A 27,718-nucleotide genomic window follows, 5' to 3' on the forward strand; every position below is an offset into this window, starting at 1 on the left:
AAAATCCTCACTAAAATACTAGCAAACAGAATACAGCAACACATACGAAAAATTATTCATCACGATCAAGTGGGATTCATCCCAGGGATGCAAGGTTGGTTCAACATACGCAAATCAATAAATGTGATACACCATATTAATAAACTCAAACACAAGGACCATATGATCATCTCTATAGATGCTGAAAAAGCATTTGATAAAGTTCAGCACTCATTCATGACAAAGACCCTCTATAAGTTAGGTATAGAGGGAAAGTATCTCAACATAATTAAAGCCATATATGACAAACCCACTGCCAATATCATCCTGAATGGGGAAAAGCTGAAAGCTTTTCCTTTAAGAACAGGCACTAGACAAGGATGCCCACTCTCACCACTCCTATTCAACATAGTGTTGGAAGTACTAGCCAGAGCAATCAGAGAAGAGAAGGAAATAAAGGGCATCCAGATTGGAAAAGATGAAGACAAAAGCCCTTTAATGGCTGCACTTGACTCATAAACTTTCTTCTCTTAATCCACCTATAATTGCTTCCAGACCTAGAATAATTGAAAAGTATAAGGATTGCTGCAAGAGGGAATAGCCCATACACTCAAAGGGTTTCAGCACTTTACCAATCTTTATTGTCCAGAGAATGCGTGTGGTAGTGGATTTTAAGGGACTCGACCAAAGAGGATAAAATATAAGGTGCAATTAGACTGAATTCTTTGTCCTGAATGCATTCATCCAGAATTTAACATATTGGCTTATGCATGTGGAAAAGTCATTACTAACGTGATAAGTTGGCTAATTAAAGCCTGGACTCACCAATAACCCATATTTTATAAGGTGGATATACCTGAACTTTGCTGGCATTCTCTAAAGGAAAAAGTACAGAGGCTCAAAAAGACAGAAATGTTGGAATTAACCTGCTCAGTCCCTTTTTACCATACCTGAAAGAGGGATACTTGAGGATACTTTCTTCATCAAGGCACTAAGAAATGTGTTATTGATGAAGCTGCTAGCTTGGTAGTTTAATAAATATTTCTTGACTGACTGGTTGAATGAATGAATGAGTGCATTTCAGTTATCTATTCCTTAGATAGACTTCCACGATATCTCTAATTAGCTAGAGAAAAGATTCTTAACACTTTTGTGCCAAGGATATGTCAAAGGATATTTTTCAAAGGTTAAGCAATATGATTTTCATAAAATATTGAGTGAACACCTTTCAAAATTTATTAAACTTAACCTTCCGGAATTTTAAGCTGGTTCAAAGGAACAGGAGTTGTATTGTCGTTGGAAAAATAATACTGGATGAGCTTGCCAGTTAGATACAAAACTAATAATATCTTATAGAGCAATAAAACCATAATTTGTAGGGCTATATTTTCTACTGAAAGAAAACACCAAAATACACAAGCTAACGTGTAAGATCACACAGTCTGTGTTTAGTGAATAGTAGATAATGATTTAAGCAAACAGTAGAATTACTGATTCCCCTAGATAACAAAGTAATTCATGGGTTGATCCATTAAATAATGTTCCAATATGACATTGAGAGGATATGCTTTATTTCTAAATCTTGGATAATTTTTCTAAAGTGTCCTCTTCTTATGATAATAAGTAATTTCCAAAAATTATTTCTAATCACAAAAATGGCTAGTTTTACTGTGTTTTGACCTGATTATTTACATGGGTACACTGAGAGGAGTTAAATAATATAAGACTCATAGCGTAAGTAAAGGTTAGAAAGTTAACTTTTGTCTGAAAATTTCATAAGAAATATAAGATAGGACTTTTGAACTTCTCTTTGTTTCCTTTTTTCAGTCTGGAAAACCAAGGACAAAAGTCTCTTCATACAATATTTCTTGTGGTGCCTATAAATTTGGGTAAATTCTTCTCTCTTCAAGATCACCTGAATATTCTAAGATCCCTCGCCTGCAATGAAATGACTTTTCTTATCACTTGTGAGACTGAGACCTTGTAAATCATGTAACAGGTGCCAGTCCAGTAGGGTATGAGGATGCTGTGTGTAACGGTTGTATATGTGAAGTGAAACACTTATTTCTTAATAATGAGTTCTAGAGACTTATTATCAAGCATGACTCTCTATTATGACCTTGGTTGCACTATTAATTTGCCAACTATCTCCTGGTAAAAAGAAGGATGGATTCTAATTACTCCTATGAAATAAATGAATAGGAAGGCTCAGTAAAAGCATCTGTTTCTGAATTCTGAGAGAATTCAGAAGAAGTCAGTGAGAATCATATCATTTTTAAAATGCTTCATTTCAACTTGTAAAAACATGGTCTACTAAATAGAGGGTTAGATATAGATTAACAAGAAAGGGAAAGGCTTCCTCAAAAATCCATCAAAAAACAGATCTCTAGAGGTAATACCGATAGCATGCCAGAAGAAATAACCACAAATTATATGCATCATTAGTGTCTTTGACTCTGTAGAATTAATTCCTGTTCTTCTGGATCTGTTTTCTTGAAATTTTTGTTTCTGAACTAAAATGATCCCTGGAAATCATAATTCCATCCTCTAGTGCAATCTGAAAGGTCTCTGAGCATTGTCCACTTAAACTCCAAAGCCTGTTACTATGAGTTTAATTCTGGAAAGATTATCTAAAACAGCCCTTTAAATGAGTCTCACAGACTGACTCAGTTTTTTGCGTGTAGTGTTTAACAGAGGCTTCAAGAAGACATGAAGGAAAGAAGAAATTGCCAGTTGCTGAGAAGACTGAATGGCAGTAGTTAATTTATTAGAGCAACCAAAAATATCAGAACGAGGAGTGGTCACCAAATGGTCAGACCATAAAACCAGATTCCCGTTCATTGATGCCACCAACAGAAAATAACTTACCGACGCTGCCCAAACCAAGTTGATGTGCACGTTTCCAATCTGAAGGTCCCAAACACACTGTGACCTCTGTTTTTATTTAACCCCTTTGAACATTGCTCCTACTTCAATTCCAACTTGCAGTCTTGAACTGGCCTATTTCTACTACTTCCAAATTTCAACAATTTTGAAAAAAAAGAAAAAGTTTGGATAATTTAGCCATTTGATTTCAAAACTTGTTACAAAGTTATTATATCAAAACAATGTGCTGTTGACATAAGAATAGATGTTAAGATGAGTGGAACACCATTAATCTGGAAACAAATCCATGTATAATTGATCATTTTTTCGTTGTTGATAATGTAATTCAAAGGGGAGACCATTATCTTTTTAACATATGGTGCTGAATAATTAGAATATTCATATGCTAAAAACCAAAACCTTGAACTGTATAAATGTCTACAAATGTCTCATAGACTAAATGTAAAAGCTAAAACTTCTAGAAGAAAACATATGCAAATCTTTGTGATCTTTGACTCGGGCAAAGGTTACTTAGCTATGACAACAAAGAAAACATTGATAAATTTGACTTCATCAAAATTTAAAACTTTTGCTCTTCAGAAGGCACCATTAAGAAAATGAAAACAAGTCACAGACTGGGAGAAAGTGTTTGCAAATCATATGTCTGATAAAGGACTTGTGTCCAAAATATACAAAGAATGCTTACAACTCAGTCATAAGAAAACAAACAATCCAATTTAAAACAGGGTCAAGGATTTAAATAGGCACATCACCAAAAAGATATATGGATGGCAATAAGTACTTGAAAAGATGCCTGGTGACATTAGTCATTATGGAAATGCAAATTAAAACCATGCTTACTAGGATGGCTAAAATCTAAAACAAACAATACCAAGGGTTGATGAGGATGTGGAGAAACTACAACTCTCTGTCAAGAACTGTGAAGGATCTGGTATTTTACTCTACTTGCAACCTAATGAGTTAGCCTTCCACATTTTACGGATGCTGGTACAAGACACAACATTTCTGACTCTAAAACAAAGGACAGTTTGTTACTTAAAATAATAGCAGTAGGCAGAGCATTATCATTTTTTTGCACCAGTTCTCTGAGCCCTAATTCTCACAGGGAGATGTAGGGATGGCCCGGTGGATGCTGTGCACGCAGTGGGTTTGTATCACAGCTGAGGAGCCCTGAGCCTATGGAATCTGAATCTTTCGTAACAGGCTGCAAGCAAATCTGTTTGACACTTGGGAGACATTAACTTTATTGTACTAGACAGTAAGCAAACCTGCTCTCTTAAAGCTGTTCACTATACAAACATTCTTTAAAAAGAGAAATGTGCAGAAACATGAAAGATACATGAGGATTGTCTCTAGTACCCTCACACATTACTGGTGAGAAAGTCAAATGGTACAGCCATGTTGGAAAAATTTGGCAGTTTTTAAAAAAGTTAAGCATACACTTTCTTTACAATTAGGTGAGACTAATCCTCCTAGGTATTTACTTAAAGCAATGAAAACATATCTATACAAAGAGTTGCATGTGAATGTTTATAGTAGCATTATTCATAATAGCCCCAAACTGGAAACAGTTTGAATGCCTGAATGCCTTCCAACTGGAAAGTGTATAAAAAAAATTTAGGAAAGTACTAACAGCCAGAAGAAAAAAAAAAAAAAAAGAACAAACTGCTTATATGCAACAACATGGTGGCCCTTAAACATACTATGCTAAGTGAAAGAAGCTAGATACAAAAGACTATAAATGGCAATAATTCCAATACAACATTTCTAGGAAAGGCAAAATTAGAGAGACAGAAAACAATTCAGTCGATGTTTCAGACTGGGCTAGGGCTTGGGGTTGATTTTAAATGGGCATGAGGAAGCTTTTGGGGGAGCGATGAAAGTGTTCTAAAACTTGGTTGTGGTAATGGCTGCACAACTATATAAAGTTATTAAAACTTACCAAACCATACATTTAAAATGAGTAAGTGTATGGTATATAAATTATACCTCAATAAAGCTGTTTTAAAAAAATAGTGTATAAAGAAAAAAATACAGCTGTGGGTATAGAGCTTTATTTTCCTATAACCATCATCCAGTCTCCTTCAGTCTGCCAGCTGAAGCACGCTGCAGATTCCAGTTATGGTCTCAGCACCAGGCTTAAGGCATTTACCCTATTAATGGTTCTCAACCTTCACTGTGCTTTAGAATCACCTGGAGAGCTGTTAAAAAATACTAGCACAGAAAAACCAATACCCAAGTCTAAGATTTGGATTCAATCATCTTGAACACAGTATTTTTTATTTGTTCCCCAGTTGATTCTAAGGTGAAGAAGCCAAGGTTGAGAGAAATATACTACACTACTCTTCTAGAAAAAACATGAATCTATTTTGGGACTCAGTATTACTGGTACCTGTAATCACAGCCAGCCTCCAATGAAACATGTGAAAAGCAAGAGGGGAGGTTTTCTCTACCTAATCTGTAAACCTGTGGCCCTCAGCATGGGGTGGGGTTTGAGGGTGCTGGTTTTCAATATCCGTTTGGGGAGATTTCTCATATATATGTGCTTGGGGTGTTGGTGTCCTCTACTCCACACTGGAAATTTTCCTGCTACCTCTCCCCTCTCTCCACCTGGATTTCATGGACACCCGTCGCTGGGTGGATAGAATTTATTTTACCTTTTGGGGTGAAAAAAGGAAAAACAAAATGAAATTAAGGTAGAGCCTATGACCTAAACATGTGTAGAATATATCTCATGTGTTCAAAATAGACATGAATAATTCATATTAACCCTTCTTAAAAGAATTTTATTTTCTTGATTAAGGTGTTGAATTATAAAAACATTAATACTCATTTTAACTAGAAAAAAATTCAAATATGAACATATAAAAAATTAAAATTTGTCCTTACCCTCTCCCTTCCTACCCCCTTGATAGTTTCTATAAAGTGCCTAATCCTTTTCTTCCACAACTTCTTTTATTCTCACACAAATGTGAAAAATCACATATAAATGGCATATTGTTTTTATTGCTTTTCTTGATGGTTCCTCATGATTCATCTTAATGACTTATCATGATCAATACATATTTCTTTCTGATAAATAGCTATATATCTAATTATATCTTTCCTTTAAATAATTGCATAATAGAACGACTACTAAAATTTATTCATGTATTTGATCTTTGATATTTGAATGTTCCCCAGGTTTTGCTTTTACAAAAATATACATTGTCACTACATGCATATTCTTAGGTGTCAATCCTTTTATTTTTATTGGATAGATTCCCCCAAGTGGGATTACTTTGAAAGTGGTGTCTGTGTGTGTGTGTGTATTTGATTTATAAATATTGCCAAAAATATATTTTTTAATGTTTTAAAATATTTTTTGCTGGAGTAGTTTCTACTGGATGTCATTGTATTTTTAATTTTTGCCAGTTAGCAAAAGGCTTACAATCTTCACTGTGCATTTCACTTTTATTTTAATGCTCCTTGACTACTAGTGAGGATGAGCAGCTTTTTGCATGCTTATTGACCATTTAGATTTCTTCTTCTGTGAATTTCCTCAGCGTAAGTCTTTGCTTATTTTTCTATTGTGATCCTTTTCTTTTCTTACCAATTTTAGAACTTTTTGTATATTGCGAATTTTATGCCTTTATCTATCATATCTGTGAATATTTTTCACCAATTATTTGCCCTCGACTTTGTTTATGGTGTTTTCTTCTTACGAAAATGTATGTGTAGTTAAGCATGACTGTTTTTTCTCTTATGAGTTCTAAGTTTTCTGTTTTGTTTAGAAAGACTTTTTCCATCTAAAGATATAAAATTCTCCAAAATGTTATTATAATGCTTATATTGATTTAGAATTTATATTTTTAAGTTTTAAAATTCCATCTGATATTTACTTTTGTATAAGGTATGAGGTAGAGGTCTGTCTTTGGTTTCTTCCGGAAATCTGACCAATTATGTTAGTATACCTTATTAATAAACTTCTCATTCCCCACTTGATTAAATTGTCATCTTTGTAATTTATTTAATTTTTAAGGTACTCTTAGGGATGCTTGACTCTTTACTCAGATCTTTTTGTCTTTTCCTGTGCCTGCTTTACACTTTTGATTTCTGTAATTTTACATTAATATCTTTTCAATATTCACTTATGATACTGAATTGTATTTTTAAGACTGAAAGAAAATACTCATACTTATAGTTTCTTGAATTTTTATTATAATTGAAGTCATTATATAACATTTAGAGTGTATGTGTTTCTGTTTTTCTACAGAATTTTATATAAATATATGAATTTTTTTTTTAAGTTAAACTTCCCTTATAAAGCCAGCAGGGGGAGTACAAGGCACTGTTTTACTAGTGAGAAATTAAAAATTATTTAAAAACATATTCTTTCACCGATTTATGAAATAAAATTTGTAATTCAAAATATTTACTCATTCAGATATCTTTATTGATCATGGTTTATGCCTACATAATCAAAACACCTAAATATTTATAGGCCCTTCATAAGTCACATTATTTAGGAAAGATCCTAAATTTCCCTTTCAATGAGGGAAATTTTTGGCATAAATGTAGTTTATGCACACAACACAGATAACATAAAACTTAAATAATTTATGGAGTATATTAAATGTGATTTCTATTTATTTTTGGAGATCAGAGTCAGGAAAAATTCAGAGAAAGTGACTGTAGAATAGTTAATAAATATGTATTATTTTGTCACATATTTGATCATGAACACAGTTTTCTAATGTGAGATCATACAAATAAACAGATCAAAGTCTTGGATGAATAACACCTCTATTTTTGAAGTGCTTATTCCTCTAAAGTGTAGGAAATTAGAAAACATTGTAAACATGATAAGCTAAAAGGGAGATGACAATTTAGTAGAAACTTATAAAAGGTATAATCTTGGATATTTTGAAAAAACTGTGTTATTCCAATGGAAGTTTTTGTTTGCAGCCTGCTGCTCTTTGCTATTTATAACTATGAGAATGATGGAGACTACTATGAAGTAGAAAATGCTTCGCTGAACCTCTCAGTGGCAGTAATTCAATCAAGCAAAGGTTACAAAAACCCTGTGGGCTGCTTGTTATGTGATAGCAGAGGTAGACCTGATTTTTTTGTATGAAATATTTTTTAAGTCAGGAAGCTTAGTGTTAAATTTAATGCTCTATCACAGTAACTCTATTAGTCTGAGTTTGATATGTCCATTTCATTTTTGTTCCTAGATTTTGTTCTGTTTGTTGTCAATATATATTATCTGCTGTGTGCGTATATATATATAATTAAATATATAATATTGTGACATGTTAATCTATTTTATAAAGGACAATATAGTACAAATAAAATTAAATATTTAAAAGTACAATAATGTGTGGAAAATAATTTTTGTATTTCAAAACTAAAATTTCTCAAATATATTCTCTTTATAATACAGCTAGAATTAAATTTGAAATAAATATCCAGAATGATATACCTATATCATTATTATTGCTGAATTTTCCATGCTTCCATTTCAAAGTATTTTATACAAGATGAGCACTTGAGTTGTGAATTTTGCTAGGAAACACAAACTTAACTACTTTAGAGTTCATAGGCATACTTCATAAAAGCTTATAAGTATTCTTGCAAACTGTACTCAGTTGAAAATAGGTTTATAAAGCAACTAGAAAAAATATATTTCATTATCCATCTTTTCCTGACGGTAAGAAATAATGAAGAATTACCACAAAGTGAATCATAAAGAAAGTTTTTAGTACATGAAGTTAAAGATAGTTCTGCATGTCAAAACAAAGACAAGCAAACTTAAATGGCAAGCTTTAAAATATGTTAAAGGTCACAGATTACAGAATAAACTTTATCAATTCAATATTTTAAGAAGGCATACATTTCAAATTATAGGTGTTTCTTAAAAGAAAAAATACGAATGAGATTACTAAATACATGAAAAAGATTCATTCTCACCAGTAAATACAAATTTAAACAATAAAAGTTTGTGGGTTTTTTGTTTGTTTTGGTTTGGTGTTTTTTTGCCTTTCAATCTGATGATTAAAAACAAGAATACATAATGTTGAAATGTGGGGAATGGCTACTTATGGGCATTTTCAATGGGTGCCTAATCTGATGCAGTCTTTCAGGCAGCTGACGTTCATCAAGAGGTTTTAAAATATGCAAACACTTTGACCTGGTAATTGCATATCTGAGAATTTATCCCAAAGACATGTTTTTCGACATTTTACATTGACTTGTCCCTTTTCCTGGGAGATAACTATGTAACTAACTCCCCACTGCCTTCTCATCTATCTTTGCTGAAATGTCAACTATTCAATAAGGCCTTCTCTAACCGATCTATTTAAATTGCATATTTCATCATCCAACCCCAACTTCCTTACTGTGCTCTTTTTCTTTATTCTACAGCACATAACATCTCCTAACATACTTTTAATTTATGTATTTACCATGTGCATTGGTTATTATCTTTCTCCCCTCAGAAGAATGTAGGCTCAACAAGGACTGAAACTCTTGTCTTGTTCCATGGTATCTCATAACACCAATTATCTGGAAGAGTATATGGCATATAGTAGGCACTTGTAATAAATATTTGTTGAATGAATGAATATCCTTGATTAATTAATTAAGATAGCATTAATTAATTAAGATAGCAAAAGAGAAAAATAGGAATATTTCCTGTGTCTGGAATGGTTAAATAAAGTTTATTTTTTATTTTTTTTGTTATGTTGAGAGCAATTTTTATTTTTTTCAATGTTATTTATTTTATTATTTTTTTAAATTTTAACTTCTCAATATACATTGTAGTTGATTTTCATGTCCCTTTACCTGTTCCTCTTCCCCCCTCCCTCTCTCCCATCCACCTCCTCTAATCATATCTGTTCACTTGTCTTAACAAGTTCAAGGAGTTGTGTGATGGTTGTGTCTTCTTCCCCCCAACGCCGTTTATTTGTTTGTAAAGTTTAAAACAGCAGAAATTTATTCTCTCACAGTTATGGAGGCAAGAGGTTTGAAATCAAGCTGTTGGAAGGGTTGGTTCCCAGAGATTCTGAGGGAGAATTGGTTTCACGCCTCCTAACTTCTGGCGGCTGCTGACAATCCTCGGTGCATTGCTACAATCTATACCTCAATCTTCACATGACCTTTATTGTGTGTCTTCTTCTCTTCTATACTTCTATAAGGACACTTGCCATTGAATTTAAGGCCCACCCTAATCCAGATGATCTCATCTTGAGATCCTTAACTTAATTACATCTGCAGACTTTCTCAAATAAGGTCACATTCACAGTTTCCATATAGACATATACTTAGTTTTTAGGTTTTTGTTTTGTTTGTGGTAGCTGGCCAGTATGGGGATCTGAACCCTTGACTTTGGTGTTATAACGCCACACTCTAACCAACTGAACTATCAGGCCAGCCCATATTGACATATATTTTGGGGGACCAACATTCCACCCACTACAATACATTAGATTGTTGAAGTGCTATTAAAAACCTTAATTTGGTTACTGTTTAAAATCTTTAGAAATGTTCATGATGTAATGTTTAATTAGGGAAGAATTATGCAAAACTATATTTATTTGTGTATGTGCATAGATATATATCTATTCATGCACAGAGATACTGAGTAAATTAGCCTAACTTTGACTAAAATTTGTGATTTAATAATGTCTAGGAGGAAATATACCAAAATATTAAAAATAGTCTAATGCTGGAATGCTGGTTGGTAGGAATATAGGTGGTTTATTTTTTCTTCATAACTTGCAGTGTTTTCTAATATTTCTATAAATAAAAGATTTTAATTTTTATATTTATGATTCTATTACTATGAGAAAAATAAAAATTGAATTGAAATAGCCCTTGTAAGTGATTTGTTGGGAAATTAAGAAAAATTAAGTTTCAAAATGGCACACTGGTTAATCATCTCTTTTATAGCTGACACCATCAAGTCTACCCTCATGAAATTTTTATGTCAATCTGTTCAGGAGAATATGGAAACATTTGTCCCCAGAGATTTTCTGGAAAAGATGGGGGAACCATTCCGTTGGGAAATTTAGAAATTTACCTTTCTGAGAATAAGGCAATGGAGCTAACACACTCTTGGACTATCTTGTAGTCTTACAATTTTGTCAATTTTAGCATATTACACATGTATCTTAAGATTTATCAAAGGCATATTAATTAAATTGGAAGTTCTCATCACTTTTTCTTGAGTTGTCTTCTTTTGCCTACTTTCTAAATATGACACTATTGTGCTCACTTTTTTGAATTCCTATTTTCCCTTACTGATGAATTAATTTAACGAGTATCACCATTCAGCATTCTCTCTCTCTCTCTCTCTCTCTCTCTCTTTCTCTCTCCTTCTTCCTCTTTTTCTTTCTTGCCTTAATCAATGAGCTCAAATTTGAATTTGGAAACATATGATTTGTGAATATGGGAGCAGGTGCTTATTCAGGGGGCATGCATTTGGGCCGTCTGAAGAACTCATTTCTCCCATGTTCCAGCCTAGTAGCACATACATGGCCACTTCCTCTGAGCACAATAGATACCACATGAGGGTCTGGCTTGTGCCAGAATTGGATGGAAGCTGGAGAAGAAATCATGTGAACATAACTGTCACAGAGATTCCTGGGATATTGTCATTTAGTCGAACCTTGATTGAACACATTCCTATGTGCAAAAAGACTGAAGAAGTTTATTCTCTAAGTTAATTGGCTTTATCCATTAGGTAATTCTGAAAGGAAGATAGAGATAGGGAACAAAAGTTAAAAATTAGTGCATTATTCCCCTTTTAATATTTTACTTTTTTTAAAAAAAATTTAATTTAATTTAATTTATTTATTTTTTTCCTAATTTTATTTTGTCGATATACAATGTGGTTGATTATTGTGGCCCATTACCGAAACCTCCCTCCCTCCTCCCTCTCCCCCCTCCCACCAACAATGTCCTTTCTGTTTGCTTGTCATATCAACTTCAAGGAATTGTAGTTGTTATATCTTCTTCCCCCCACCCCTTCCCAGTTTTTCACCCCAGTTAGGATGGCTAAAATCCAAAAGACTCTGAACGATAAATGCTGGCGAGGTTGCGGAGAAATATTTTACTTCTAATGGCTAGATTTTTTTATGCAATTTGTAGTGTTTTGTCTAGTATTATGTATGTGAGATATCTTTCTGTGGTACAGCATATAACAAAGTAAAATATACATTAAATTATATTAGTAAAAATACAATAAAGATACATTAAAGATACATTTGTGTTTCTAATACATAAATTCATTGAAGTAAGGAAAAACCTGATTTGCAAACATTACCTATATTATTGGAGGTATAAATAAGAACAACTCCCTATATTTGCTAACTGCTCTGTCCTGCTGTGGACATTAGCCAGTATTAGGCCTTTTAGCACCCACATGAACACTTCCATTTTAAATCTCATCTCAGAAGATGATACCTCCAGGAATTTGGCAACACTTTACTTTGAAAATCTATCCAGTGCACCTCTAGGGAAATCTATTGGATTGTCTCTCAATTAGCTCCCTAAGTCCAATTCTTCGAAAGCCATTTAGCACCACATCAATGATCTCAAGAAGCTACTTTTATCAGATTGCATTTAAAATGGTGAAGAGAGTCACTTCCCCTATCTTGCACACAATGCTGAGTACAACTCTGTTGATGACCACTGGGGCTGTGGAAACCCACTGCTCAGTCTTCAATTATTAGCCTGTCGGTCACACGTGGGAAAAACAAGGAAGTCCATGCCAGTGTTCTTTCTCAATCTTACTCTTTGTTTCTTCTGTTCACCTTACATAACATTTATAAATTATAAAAGGTGAAGTTAAATTTTAAGCTAGGTAACCTGATTTTTTTATACCCAGCCTCCGAAGGCGTCTGGAGGTGATAGAATCATCAAACTAGAAAGAAGAATGACTGATAGACATTAAGCCTCTAACTTACTTCCAGGCTCAGGTGTCATCCAAGAGATAGATTTTTTTCCTAGGTTATTTTTAGAAGTGTGCTTACTGCTATCGAAGGATTATGAACAGTAAACCATACTCTCAATGAAACACTTTCAAGTCAGGGCTGTGCCATATTCATTTTTATATTATTATGATAATATTATGTTATAATATGATCATGTGCCAGATATGTCAAATAATTCTAATAAAATTTTCTTAGATGCACGTAGGTTCAAGTCCTAGCAGTGTCTCACAGACCTGAGCCATTTAGGGTTCCTGAGGTTCATTTTCCCCATCTGTAAAATAAATATTTAAAAAGGCTGCTACAGCTGCATTTTTAGAAAAAAAATAGGCTAATGTCAATAAATGCAGTTTTAGGCTATGATATCATGTGGGAAAATAATTACTGTGTACACACACTAAAAGTGTTTTTAGATAAATGAATGTTGTATTTTTGAAGTTATGAGGTAAGGTTAAAAGAGGTAGTTGGAATATCCAATTTGAGTCCTGACAAGGGATATTGGTACATTATATTTCTGTCATATTACCTGGTCTAATTTTTCTTTATAGTACTTCAACCATACATTCACTTGTTTGTTTTAAAATGTTTTTTTACTAGTTAACATTTACTGTGAAGCAGAAACCTTGCCTAATGTGTTCCCAGCTGAATACTGAGCACTTAAAATAATGTCTGGCACCCAGTAGACACTCAACTATTTTAAAACTAAATCAATATCAGCTCATTGTAGAAAGCCACTCACTCCTGCATCTGTCTGCTAACGTTATGGCTGGTGAGTATTTTTGCACCTACTTGAGACTAGAGAACAGGAATAATAAGAAAATCACAATATTTATATTCTATGTGAATAGGAAAAGAAAAATGTTTTAAAATCCTGTGTTTGTATGTTTTTCTACTGAAAATTATGAGATTATTCAGAGAGACAAATTATTAAATCACAATTGTATGGCAGGCAATATATGTTTTACTTTAGATCATTAAACTTAACCTTTGTATGATTAATATCATACTCATGTCTATGTTACATTTTCTAAGAAACAGATTTCAATATTTGTTTTATATTTAGAAGCATTATTGGTTCTCCTACTAACAGAAAACATTTTTGAATGGAATCTTATAATTTATAACAAAACTTTATCTTTAATCAGTATATATAAATATTATTTCATGTTTATTCAAGCACGCACTAAAGTGATTGGCATATTTTTGGCAGTTTTGGTCAAATTGTTTCCTCTTTTTCAGAAATGTTCAAACCAAACTGACAGTTTGGTCTATCTGACAGTTTTCATCCATGATTGTCTAATTTTTTTCACAATGTGAACCAAGTGATTTTCTTATACATAAAGTTTTAAAAAAGTTGTTTCTTACAATGTTACTTTGCAACTTGATAATTTATGGAAAACCTGTAGCTACATTCAAAGATGTGTATAATTGATATGAAATGTTCCTGAAAGAATTACGTTAAAAACTTTAGAAAATTTTTCTTTTGTATTCCACTTTCTCTAGTGGAGGTTATTTAAATTTCATTCTGAATCTGAATATTGTGCTTTTTTTTATTTGAACACTTTTCAAAGCTTTCTGTCTTTCATTTCTCTGCCTGAATATCACTACACATTTTAATAATTTGTTCTCTGACTGACATAAATTTTATTTCAATATTTTAAACTCTAGATGAGAGTTGCTTGATCAATTGTCACTGTCTCAGTTCTTAAAAAAATTCCCTTACAGTTTTCATGTTTGTTTCTGTTTTGGCAAAAACCTTCAAAAAAAAAAGAAGCACTTATTTTCAGTGATGTTCACTTAGATAATTCTCTGTCACCATTATCTTCCTTTCTCTAACATTGTGATAGTAATTCCAAATTCAGAACAATCTTCTGTATCAGTACGTTTAATGCAGGTAAAAGAAAATAAGGCCCGCTAATTTTGACAGAAACTACTTCAGTCTATTGTGTTAGAACCTATACTGTATTTCACTTGTTAGAGAAATATTAAAGAATTCATTAGTGCCATTGCCTTAATTAAATCTCTGTTGCCTGAAAATAATAGAAACCAACTTGAGTGAGTTCAAGAAAAATAGAAAGTTTAGTGTTAGATGTTGAATTATCCAATGGAACACAAGGGCACCAGGTGCTCTCTTGACTAGAGTTAAGATTAAGTCATGAGGACACTTAGCTATAATCTGTTCCTTTTCTCTGTTTTTTTCCTGAATAACTGCCTCACTTTTTCTTTCATTGTAGACTGGCTTCTTTTGCTTCCTTATACCTGGGTTGGAAAATTGTTACTCACAGATACCGAGCTTATATCAACATTGTTCCATGTACATTAATTGGCTGTCTCTGAACTTCAATTCCAAGCTCCCGATAAAAACTTTCTTTACTAATTGGATTTTGATGCTACGGTAATCATCAGTAATGCTATTCAGCAAATATTTCTGTCTTTCTTTTCACCTCAGAAGCATACAATAGAATCGTACTTCCTAACTCAATTGTAGTTGGTTGCGACCATGTGACTTATTCTGGTCAATGAGGTGTAAGCAGTACTGATGTGTGTCATTTAAATATCAGTAAGACTCTCTAGAGTGTGCTTTTCCTCTGCTTTGATGGTCAGTAATGTTACAGTTAATGGCTGCTTTATCAGCCTGAGTTCCTGAATAAAGATAAGGCAAATTAAGGTCCCCATCCATCCCTCAATGGAGCAAGAAAGAAGCCTTCATTGTTTTAAGTTGCTGGGATTTGGGGACTGCTGCTATCTCAACATAGGCAAGCCTGTTTTGACTAACATATACATATACATGGATTGAATTAGATTTGAAATATTTTAATTTGGATTTGATCTATTATATAAAATCCCTTCCTGGGCCACTGCTTTGTTCCTCTGTTTTCCCTGCACACATACTATTTTCCTGCCTCTGGATCAGTACCCATTTTCTTCTGTCATGCTGTGTTGCTATTGTAAGGATTCTCAGAGGATATATAGACAAGCACATTAAAGTGTATTAGAATAAACATTGACCTAGAAGTTATAAAACACATATTCTTTTAGTCATTTATCAGCATGTGACCTTGTAGCATTTTACAATTAGGTTACAGTTTCTTCTCATGAACATGAATATATTATACTCTGCTTACCTCAATTACAGTGTTTAAAGAGTAAAGTACTATATTATACAAATATAAATCCTATCTATCTATCTATCTCTATAACTTTGCTTAGGTGTGCTTGTCAAGGTATAGCTGGGCATAGTTTTACTTGCTCAATTTAGCCAATGAATATGAAAGCATGCAAATTTATAAATGATGACAATGACATTTAACAAGTTGGTAGTGACTGATGCTGGAAGAGAGGGTGTGGGGAGGCCCAATGACCAGCCTCAAACTCCCCACCCCTCCACCATCTTTTTACCAGGTTCTTGCCTCTGCCACAGGAAAGAATTCAAGAGCAGAGTCACAGTGGAAAGTGAGAACAGGTTTAATGTAAGGAATAAGAAATACAGATTTCACAGAGAAAGTTCAGCCTAACTCCTGAGACTGAACAGGGCCCATACCAAGTTTAACACAAAAGTGAGAAATACAAATTTACAATTCAGTACAGAGTACAAGCTGGCTCAAGAAAGTGAGCAGTCACCTGCTAAAAGTAAGCTTACATGTCTCAGCCAGCAAAGTGTGGATTGGTCCAGGAAAGTGAGCAAACAGCCCACCTTGTGCTGTGATTCAGCTTTTATAGTTTTCTGTCTGATACATATTCATGCTATCTAATGAATATTCAACTAAGGGGGTGGTTTCCTGTTATGTAACAGTCTTGCACATACTCAGTTGGTCTTCTTTTAAGGCATGTTCTTTGGTCAAATTCTATCACATGCACCAAAACGAATTGAAGGATATTCTGTGCTCCTTTGCACCCCTAGTGGAAGGTAATTCAAAGGATAAACTCCCTTCCACTGAGCATGCTCAGTCACTGGGGTTGTATAAGCCTGTATAAATTCCTTTTATTGAGCATGCTCAGCTACTGGATTTGCATAAGTCCACCCTTATAGTCTTAATCTCCCTGTGTTGGTACTGAAAATAGGTGCAATAAGCAACAGTAACTCTCCTCCAGGGTAGGGCCTAGAGGAGGTGATTGAGACCTTGGGGAGTGGCTTGAAACCTAGAAGATGTCCTGAAATCTGAACCCATGGAAACTGAGCACCTCCTATCTCATGATTACTTTTAAATATTGTAATTCCTTCTAAATCTTTGTTTCTTTAGTATTTCTTAAATTATGCTTGAATATAGTCGTGAAACCAAATGATAGTTCTAGTTACATACTTGAAAGCAATATGGATCATGTCTAGGTGATGATTTAACTATGTTGCCCATTGGGTACTAGCAATATCACTAAGTTTATATCCCTGCATCTGTATTTCTTGTGCACTGTGATCTGTCAATCAAATGCAGTGGTGTGAGATTTGGGAGGCAGGAGAAATTTTTCATCCTCTTTGACTGTTATTCTGTGAAAATCAGAGGCATGGAGACATGAGGCCCATCTGCTACTGCTTCTCAGGCTCCATTTCCTAGTTTTTGGTACTGGGAGGCACATGCATGGAACAGTAATGGTAGCTTCTTAAACTCAGCATCCTGACATCCTACTGCAGGTGCAGCATATGTTCTTGAAACCAGTTTCTCCAGTAGTGGATCCCAAGGTGGTAACTCTCTAGCAGGTTGGTTCTATTCTGTTCTTTATTTCTGGAGGCCCAGTTCAGAGCTTGCTCTTGCAGCCTTCTTAATGATACTGTGAGCACCTAACCTGTATTAAACTTATTCTTACATAAAATATCTAGAGCAGTAGTTTTCAAGCTTTGACATGCCTCAGAATGAGCTGATGGGTTTTTTAAAACACAGATAATCTGGCCTCACTCCCAGAATTTCTGGTTTATTAGGTATGGGGTAGGATATAAGAATATGGACATATAAGAAGTTCCCAGATGCTGAACTAGGGACCACACTTGGTGAACCATCAATCTGTAAAGTATTTTTTGTTTCCTACTCAGACTATGTGATGAAATAGATGGACCTTTTCTCCAAGTGTATCAAATAATCCAGCCATATTTGATTCTCAAAAGTTCAATAATTGAGCTCATTATTAAGTGTTGCATCCCAAATGGAGAATATTAATTGGATTTACAACAAAATGCATATTAGGATGTTTTAATGCAGATTTAATAATTAGTAAGGTGCTTTAGAATGACTTAATTATGCTGATATTTTTATTTTTATTCTTTGGAATAAAGCCTATTTGGGTGATGTCATATAGTAACATTATGATACAGTGATGTGCACTATTTTGCCATCTGATATTTCCCCTGTCCGAATATTAATTAAGCTCAGACAGGTAATATTTTTGCCACTATGGAGATTTTTAATAAATTCTGTTTTGAAAGTAGAAGATTAAACAGAGCTACCATTTAAATTTTCATCATTATCCTTTCACTGTAAATATTGGGTTACTCTTATTTTAGATTTTAGTTTAATCATTGTATTTTAACTTAGTTCAGCCCCATACTTTTTACATAAAGATTTTGAAATCCAAAGATACCAGCATTTAGAGAAAGAGCTGAAATTAGTAACTAAATCATTTCACACGTAGTCCAGTATTCGTCTTCTTTTCTTTTTTTTAAATAAACTTTATTTTTTAGAGCAGTTTTAGGTTCACAGCAGGATTCAGCAGAAAGTACAAAGAGTTCCCATGTATCCTGTCCGCTGACATTCATGGTCTTACCTGCTATCAACATCCCACATCAGAGTGGTACATTTGTTGTAATAGATGAACCTACGTTGACACATCATTACCACTCAAAGTTCACAGTTTACACAAGGCTCACTCTTGGTGTTTTACATTACATGTGTTTGGATAAATAGTATAAGACATGTATCTACCACTGTAGTATCCTACAGAATAATTTCACTGCCCTGAGATTCTATGTGCTCTGCCTATTCATCCCTCCTTTCCCATAACTCCTGGCAACTACTGATATTTTACTGCCTCCACAGTTTTGCCTTTTCCAGAATGTCAATAGTTGAAACCATGCTGTATATAGTCTTTTCAGATTGCTTTTGTTCACTTAGTAATATGTATTCAGTTTTCTCCATGTCTTTTCATAGGTTGATAGCTCATTTCCTTTTAGGGCTGAGTAATATTCCATTGTCTAGATGTAAAACAATTTATCCATTTACCTACTAAAGGACATCTTGGGTGCTTCCACATCTTGGCAATTATAAATAAAGCTGTTATAAACATCCATGTGCAGCTTTTTGTGTGGGCATAAGTTTTTGACTCATTTGGGTGAATACTGAAGAGTGCAATTGATGGATGGTATGGCAAGAGTATGTTTAGTTTTGTAAGAAACTCCCAATCTGTCTTCCAAAGCGCTTTATCATTTTGCATTCCCACCAGCAATGAATGAGAGTTCCTGTTTCTCTACATCCTCACCAGCATTTGGTGTTGTCAGTATTTTGGATTTGGCCATTCTAATGGGTATTTCATTATTGTTTTAATTTGCAAATCCCAAATGATTTATGATGCCAAACATCCTTTCATATTCTTGCTTGCCATCTGTATGTCTTCTTTCTTTCTTTTTTTAATTGCTTTTTTATTTTATTAATATTATTTTTTTTTTACATTCTAGGATGTTATTGTAGAGCAGTTGAAAGGGAGAGGAGTGGGGAAAGGGGTAGGAAATGTGATGGAAGAAGGAGGACGGAGGACGGGCAGGATTGAGGCCTGTGGCACCCCACTCATTCCAACAGGGGAGACTGGGGGGCTTCTAGCAGTGGCTTGTTCAATGCCAGGCTGGGTGCAGGTGTCAGGGGAGTGTGGTAAAAGCCCTCGCCTCCCGCTACCCCAACTCAGGAGCTTGGAGCCCTTCTTGCTGTGGCTTGGTGGTCACCGCTGGGCTGGTTGTGGGTGTCAGGGGGGGCGTGATGAGGCCCGAAGTCCCCCACCACCCCAGCTTGGGAGAGCCTGGGGTGCTTCCAGCAGTGGCTTGGCGGTTGCTGCTGGGCTGGCTGTGTGTGTTGGGGATGTGTGGCTGAGGCCCTCATCCCCCACCCTTGGGACTGGTTGTGAGTGTTGGGGGCATTGCTGAGGCCCCCATCCCTCTCCCTTTTCTGGCTTGGTAGCCGAGGGGACTTCCAATCCTTCTAGGTGTTGTAGGTGTTCTTTGGTGAAATGAGACCTTTACTAGTTAATATCAAACTTTGTCTCTGGTTTGTGCTGGATTATTTGCTGTTCCCACCACTTAAACTCTGTGCTAGAACTAATTTGTTGTCCTTTGCTTACTTCTAAAGTGGGGGAACTTCCTCTGGGGACCAGCACTTGAGCCCTGTGGTTGAGCGAAATTGGTGCTTTGCAGCTGATCCCCTAGGGAAGGCTTTTTGTGCAGCTCAGGTTATCTTTATAGGTACTTCTGTGTCTAGAGAAATCCAGTGCACCTGGGCTGTGTAGAAACTCTGGTCTGGGCCTGAATCTTTTCATCAAACTGCACCCCATGCAATTCTATATTCCTGACCGGTCTCCTCTGAGTGGTCCTGCACTGATTGGGGTGCATGCAGATCAGCTGTCCTTGCTGTCCAGCACATCTGCCCCGCTGCCTGTGCTGCAAACACTTCCCATGGGATGGACTGTGTGCTGGTCCCTTGCAATGACTCACTGGCCTCTGAGTAGCTCCTCTTTTTCAGTTGTCTGCGGCTCCTTGCTCCTATGTGGGTCCATGGGAACTCTGTCAGTGGTCTTGCTGTCCTGGGGGCCACCAAGGCCCTCTTCTCCCCTGCCACCTCCAAGCAACTTCAACTGAAGGGCATAGCTGTGGATTTTGCCAGCTTCTGCTCCATGTGCTCAGCAGCTCCAGCCTGGAAGCAGCCAGGGCTCGAAATGGTCAGAGCAGTTTTTTCTTTCTCTCTTCGTTGCTTCTTCTGCCTTCACGCACTCCATTGGTCTCTACTCCTCTTTCCTGAACTCTAGAAGCCTCAGCTTGAATATCGTTTCTTTTTTATAGTTGTAAACTGGTTGATTTGTGAGAGGGAGTGATGCTGGGGACCGTCTCTTCCACCATCTTGACCAGAATTCCTAAGGTGCAATTCTGAAATCCAATATTTATTCATTTTTGTTGCTCTTGGAAATGCATAGAGCACTCTGACAGCACAGCTTCAAGGACACAAAGTCCAAACACACAATCTCAGGAGCAGCATGGAGGTGGCTGCAGCACTGGGAGATGACCTGTATGTCTTTTTTACTGAGGAGACTGTTCAGGTCTTTTGACATTTTTCTGAGTTGTTTATTTTATTGTTGATTTTAAGAATTTTTTGTATATTTTGGATAACAATCCTTATCAGATGTGTCTTTTGAAAACATTTCTCCCAGTCTGTAGCTTGCTTTCTCATTTTCTTCACATTGTGTTTTGCAAAAAGTTTTTTTTAAATTTTATTTTTAATAAAGCCTAGCTTTATCGATTATTCCTTTCTTGCATCATGCCTTTGGTGTTTTATCTAAAAAGTCATTACTATACCTAAGTTAATCTAGGATTTCTCTTCCATTGTCTTCTAGGAACTTTATAGTTTTGAAATTTACATTTAGGTTTATAACACATTTTAATTAAATTTTGTGAAGGGTGTAGGGTCTGTGTCCAGATCAATTTTTTGTGTGTGTGTGCATGTAGATGTGCAGTTGTTCCAGCACCATTTGCTAAAAAGACTATCTTTTCTCCATTGCATTACCTTTGCTCCTTTATCAAAGATCATTTGACTATACTCATGTGGGTCTATTTCTGGGATTTCTATTCTGTTCCATTGACCTATTTGTCTATTATTTCCTAAATATTACATCCTTGATTACTGTAGCTTTATAGTAAGTCTTGAAGTCAGGTAGTGTCAATGCTCCAACTTTGTTCTTATCTTTCAATATTGCTTTGGCTATTTTGGGTCTTTTGCCTTTCCATATAAACTTTAGAATCAGTTTGTTGATATCCACAAAATAACTTCCAGAGATTTTGATTAGGATTTCATTGAATCTATTAGTTAAATTGGGAAGAACTGACATCTTGATGACATGGAATCTTCCTCTCCACAAAAATGGAATATTTCCACATTTATTCATGTTTTTCTTGATTTCATTCATCAGAATTTTGTAGGTTTCTTCACATAGATTTCATACATTTTTTTTAGATTTATAACTAAGTATTTTCTTTGTATTACTGCTTCAACTCTCTCTGGAGTGTGGGCTTTTTTAATTACATATTTTGTGTAGGGGTGTGTGTTCAAATCAGCAATAAAATTTTTTTGTCATATTTAAAGCAAAATTTTTTTAAAAACTAGTATGAGTACATTGCCAAACACAGCATCATATTCATGTATTAGCCAAAGTTTACTAATTGTTGCCAAGTTTTAAGTTGTTATTTTTATGTTGTGTAAAATATCATTTTATGCTATTTTAAGATATTCTTTGATTCTTAGAATTAAGTAATATATTTGGAAGTCATCCAATGTCTCTCTATGAATTAAACTCCCACACTCTATAATCATGTTATTTAATCAAAAATTAATTTCCTGCCAGAGTGGCCTATTAGAGATTTGCTAATTCTGACTTTCTTCTCTGAAACTTAATTGAACTTGGCGGTCAATAGCTCTTCTCCCCAAGTCTCAGATAACAAAATACATTTTGGTTTTTTCTTTTTCTTTTTTCCTCAAGATTTATCATTTTTCAAACCTGTAATTTTTTCCTATAAAAATTACTTTTTTATTTACAATGATTAAAGCAATTGAAAAGGATGAACAACTCACCATTAATTGATTATTCTTGAAGCTTTGCTATTTTTAAATCAACTTGAAATGATTTTTAAACTCTTTTAATATCCTTCACATCCAATTAAAAATATAAAATAATGTAAAACTTTCTGAAACAGTCTCGTCTCTTGGGCAACTCAAAGATGTTTGATTCATTCTCACTTCTGTTGTCAGCTCTGGTTCATAGAAAGTATACTTCCATGGTGATCTAAGCTATCTCATGATGAACCAGAAATGTAGTAAAATTCTCTCATGGGTTGTGTAAAGCTTTAAAAATTTAGGTTCGAGTTAAAGATCAAAGTTCATGATTAATGAGGTTTAGAGATATGAAACACATCTCAGCAAAAGAGTTTCTGATTTAGGATAATCAAGAGGTGACTGGTAATTGTTAAAGCTGGCTGATGGGCACAGGGAGCTTATTTTACCGGTATTTCTATGTTTGCATATAATTCAAATCTTCTTAAACAGAAATCTTAAACAAGTAAGATGTGAAATGATAATTTTAAGGATTGCCCTGGCAAGGTGTATAAAGCATAGAGAGGTACTTAGAATATAAGTGAAAAACAAAACAAGTATATCTCTACTATGATTATTGTGTGCAACTAAACCATGACTGAAAGAAAATGTGCTCAAAAAAAGTTTATATGTTAGAGTGGTAATACATTCTTTTCTTTGGTGTTGTCTTTATTTTGTACTATTGCTTATGTGATAAATACAAATTTTAAGTCCACTTAAACATTCTTACATAAATTCATTTTTATAAAGTTTAATTAAATAAAATTAAATTCAAGATGAATTCTAGCCTTCATTCCTATTGCCAAGCAATAATTACTAACGAAAGCCACATTCCTGCATTTAAAAATGACAAATAAGTTTTGTAGGACAAATAAGAGCAAACATCCCCAAATCTGCACATATTATGTTGTAAATTATGATGAAGAAGAATTTTTTAAAACTTCTTTTGTTTAACATCATGGATCATTACCCAGAAAAACTGGCATAAATATTACACAAACAAATACCACAGTATTAGGAGGTTCATGAAGCATGCCATGGGACCCCAGCTTAAACCACTTTTAAAAAAGCATTTCCACTCTAGTCCTTTAAGACAGGTTATAGAAATATAAATATTAGAAACACCTTTTGTTAAAGGCAAAGTGCACCACTAAAAGTTATGACAGAATTATACGCTTAATATCTTTCAAATTTAAAGACAATCAAAATTATAAGATAAAGACTCCAATAGATAAATAAGAGATGACTCTGATTTTGTAATAAATAAAAGAAGCAATAATAATGTAAAACATGGAAAAATGTTTGTCTTTTGTACCAGGACTGGGATTAGGGTAAAGCAAGTGAGATGCTTAGGACACAAATTATAAAGAAGCACTAATTCTCTGGGTCATTTGAGTTTAGAGTTAGCACCCAAGGATGAGTGCCTCCTTTAATTTTGCTTCCTAAATGTCTCACTTGCCTAAACCTGGTCCCAGCCCTGCCTTGCATTCATCAAAGAAACTTAAACTACATCTATGATGTCTCCTAGATGGCTCCCTATGATCCCCTCTTCTATATTCTTGCCTTTATATGTGGTATTTATAAATATATGCTGGTCTGTGTGGCTAATAGAACATGTCTAAAGTGATGATATGTGACATTTTGGCTACTGCCTTACTCTCTCTTCTTGGAAAAGCTCTCACTCTGGAAGAAACCAGCTGCTATTTTGTAAGGTCACATGAATAGGCATATGTAGAAGTCCAAGTGACAAGGAACTAAGGTCTCCTGCCAACAGCCATGAGTGAGCCATTTTGGAAGCGGAGTTTTCAGCCCTCATTGAGTCTTCAGATAACATCATGATTATAACTTATAAGAAACCCTCCAGAATCATTCAGCCCAGCTACTCCTGAATTCCTGATCCACAGAAACTTTTAGATAATGAATTCTTATCATTTAAAGCCATTTGTTATGTAGCAATAGATAACTGACACAACAGCAGACTTGAGGCATTTTATGATTTGTAAATAAAGAAAAATGAATTCTGTGTTAGTAACAGTCTTCTCTTAGCATAATGGTTAAGACCACAGACTCTGGAGCCAAACTGTCTCAGTTTGAATCCTGGATCTGCTGTTCATTAGCTGCATGGCCTTGGGGAAATTTCTTAATCTATTTGCATTTTAGTTTGTTCATCTGTAAAATAGGGTAAGTAATAGTACTATACTTCAGGGTTGCTGGGAGAATTAAGAAAAAAATGAATTCATATAAAGTGTCTATCAAATAGTAAACATTATGCAAGTGTCTGTTATTATTATTACGGTTAATTTTTCTGTGCTTATTTCTCACACAGATACATGTATTGTGAGCAGTGAGATGCAGTTTTCCTTATGTGCAAATATATTTCACTAATGCCTTTTGCAATAATGCCTGGGGATAGATGATCATGGCTTCTGAGAAAGTATTTTGTAGCTGTATAGAAGAAGAAATGGAATTTTTCTCACCTTTGTTTTAGGTGGGGAAAATCATTTTATGGATTATGTAGCCAGGAGAAGTATCTCCCTACCTCTCAAATTTTATTTTATGGCTATTTCCTTCTTTCCATATCAAAAATACTCCCAATTTCAGTAGCAGGGGTTAAAATTCTGCATGTCTCCTTATAATAAAAGGCTCAAAAAGGTTTTATTGTCGAAATGTTTCATACCTACAACATTTGGTTTGTACTTCCCTATAAATGAGTCTTTTTCTTCTCTTGAATCATATTGTGTGTGTGTGTGTGTGTGTGTGTGTGTGTGTGTGTGTGTGTGTGTGTGACCTACAAGCATTCTTTTCTCTTTAAAGGAATGTTCTTACTGCTCTGCCTGAGCTGGAGGTTACCATGGTGATATGGCCATACAGGATGACTTCAAGACTACATCTTGCTGAGTTGTTTTTAAGGAGAATTGAGGCTTGTTTTCTTTTTCTGGTAGACTCTACTTAAACTTGACCCTTCCTGCCATTTCTTCTAAGAATAATTAAAGAACTTTGCTGTTGGTGGATGTCTGGGGTGGCTGTTTTCAAAAACTTAAAGTAGGTAACATTTATCCTCTTTGCACTTTCCTTTTCTGCGACCTTTTTTCCTAGTAACAGCATTCTTCATTTTCTCTAGGCATAGGATGACATTATATTTCTTCAGACTTTTCAAATGAGGAATAAACAAATCTGTTAATACCATCCACACTATACTTTTTTAAAAAAAATCATGTCAGTATATTTGGATGGTATTATACAGGTTTGCCTCAGAAATCAAGACTGTTGAGACTTACTCTAGGAGAAAAAATTTATTTTTTTTGGAAAGTGACAACAGTGGTAGAAATACACAATAAACTGTTTATTTTAAGGTCAAAACTATAAAACATAACTCGCTTTCAAATAATTCCCAAAATATGTTTATTGGAACAACCAAATATGTCAATTTCTGATCAAAACAACACAGTTTTTTCTCTGTCCTAAACACTTAATCCCCTTGAAAAGAGCTCCAATTTAAATTTTTTTCCTTACTGAGCATTAACATTGTTCTTGAATTGTTTAACATAGTGTTTTAGAGGTTCTAAAATTGTTTTTACCAGATTATACTCATATATCAAAATCTTCAAAAAATGCAATTACACTTCAACAATAAAGGAAACAAAAGTAAACTTTTCTAGTAATTATTCAGTAAAATAAATACTTTTGAATATTACAAAAGTTCTCCTTATTATTATTTGTATAAATCACTTCTCTAGCATATAACATTTACTGGCTGCTATTTTCTTAGCTATTCAGGTGTACAGTTTTCTCCTCATTTGAATTGAAAGCTTCTTGATGTTAGGGATCATGCCTAATGCTTTGTTGTCTGTTTCCAGATAGCACTTAATTACCAATTTAATAAATACAAACTGTTTGAAAAAAATATTTAGAAGCAATTAAAGAAAGTATGCAAAGTTTCAGAGAAAGTGATTATTCATTTTTTTTCTTTTCTTTTGCTTTTTAGTTAAAGTAGCATTTTGCTTATGTTAGTTTTTATTAGCATAATTGGGTAACAGCAAAGTGATGATAGTCTCAGCATTATGAAGATTGATGGCTGCAGAATGTGATGTTGCTGTTTCAATCCTGAAATCCAAACCCAGAGGACTTCAAATATCTCTAAAATATATTTGTGTCAAATGTTCCAGATATAACGAATGCATTTCAGTCTGAGGAAAAAAATACAAATCATTTCTTATTTAAATTTTTTTCCTGAATGTCACAGTGAAATAGAATGATCTATAGTTAGCCACTTGATATTCTTAAAATTAACTTGTGTTCTTTTAGATGATCAGGTTAAAAACACTCATAACTTATAAAAATGTATATAAAATGGAAGTGTGCTTTGATAGTTTACTAAATTGTATTGTGGCCGATTCATGGAAAATAATTTTCTATTTTCCTTGTACTATGCTAAAATAATTTCAGAAAGATTAAAGATTTAAATGTTAAGACACAAACACACTAGAAATATAGTCTTAAAAAAATAATATTGGATTGGGAGTGGCCTTTCTAGTATGACAGGAAATAAAAGAAAGCATTGACAGGTTTAACTACACAAAATAAAAAAAAATATATCACCATATGAAAGTCAAAAAAAGAAGTGAAGAGCCGAGGAAAATGCATATAGCATATATAGAAGACAAATGTATAATATAATGCATGAATAACTTTCACAAATAAATAAAAATGAACAGTCCAACAAAAAATGGAAAAAAAAAATAAAAACAGGCAATTCACAGAAGGCATGATGGCCAATCAACTAATGAAAAGATGTTTAATCTCAGCAATAATTCAAGGGATGCAGAATAAACTTGGGATACTGGCTAGATTTCATCATTGACATCGATTTCTATGCAGGGATAATAGTAATGGATCAATGCATTTGTCCTCTTTGTTCCTTGTTTACCTTCTAATATCTGTGGAGCTCAGGACTCTTCAAAGGAGCAGACTCCTGACTCCTTCTCCATAAAGGAGAAGACTAAAATCAGAATGGATGTATTCAGGTATTTTAGGTTCATTGTGCTTAATCAGCTC

The sequence above is a fragment of the Cynocephalus volans genome, chromosome 12 (assembly GCF_027409185.1).
Source record: "Cynocephalus volans isolate mCynVol1 chromosome 12, mCynVol1.pri, whole genome shotgun sequence".
Lineage (NCBI taxonomy): Eukaryota > Metazoa > Chordata > Mammalia > Dermoptera > Cynocephalidae > Cynocephalus > Cynocephalus volans.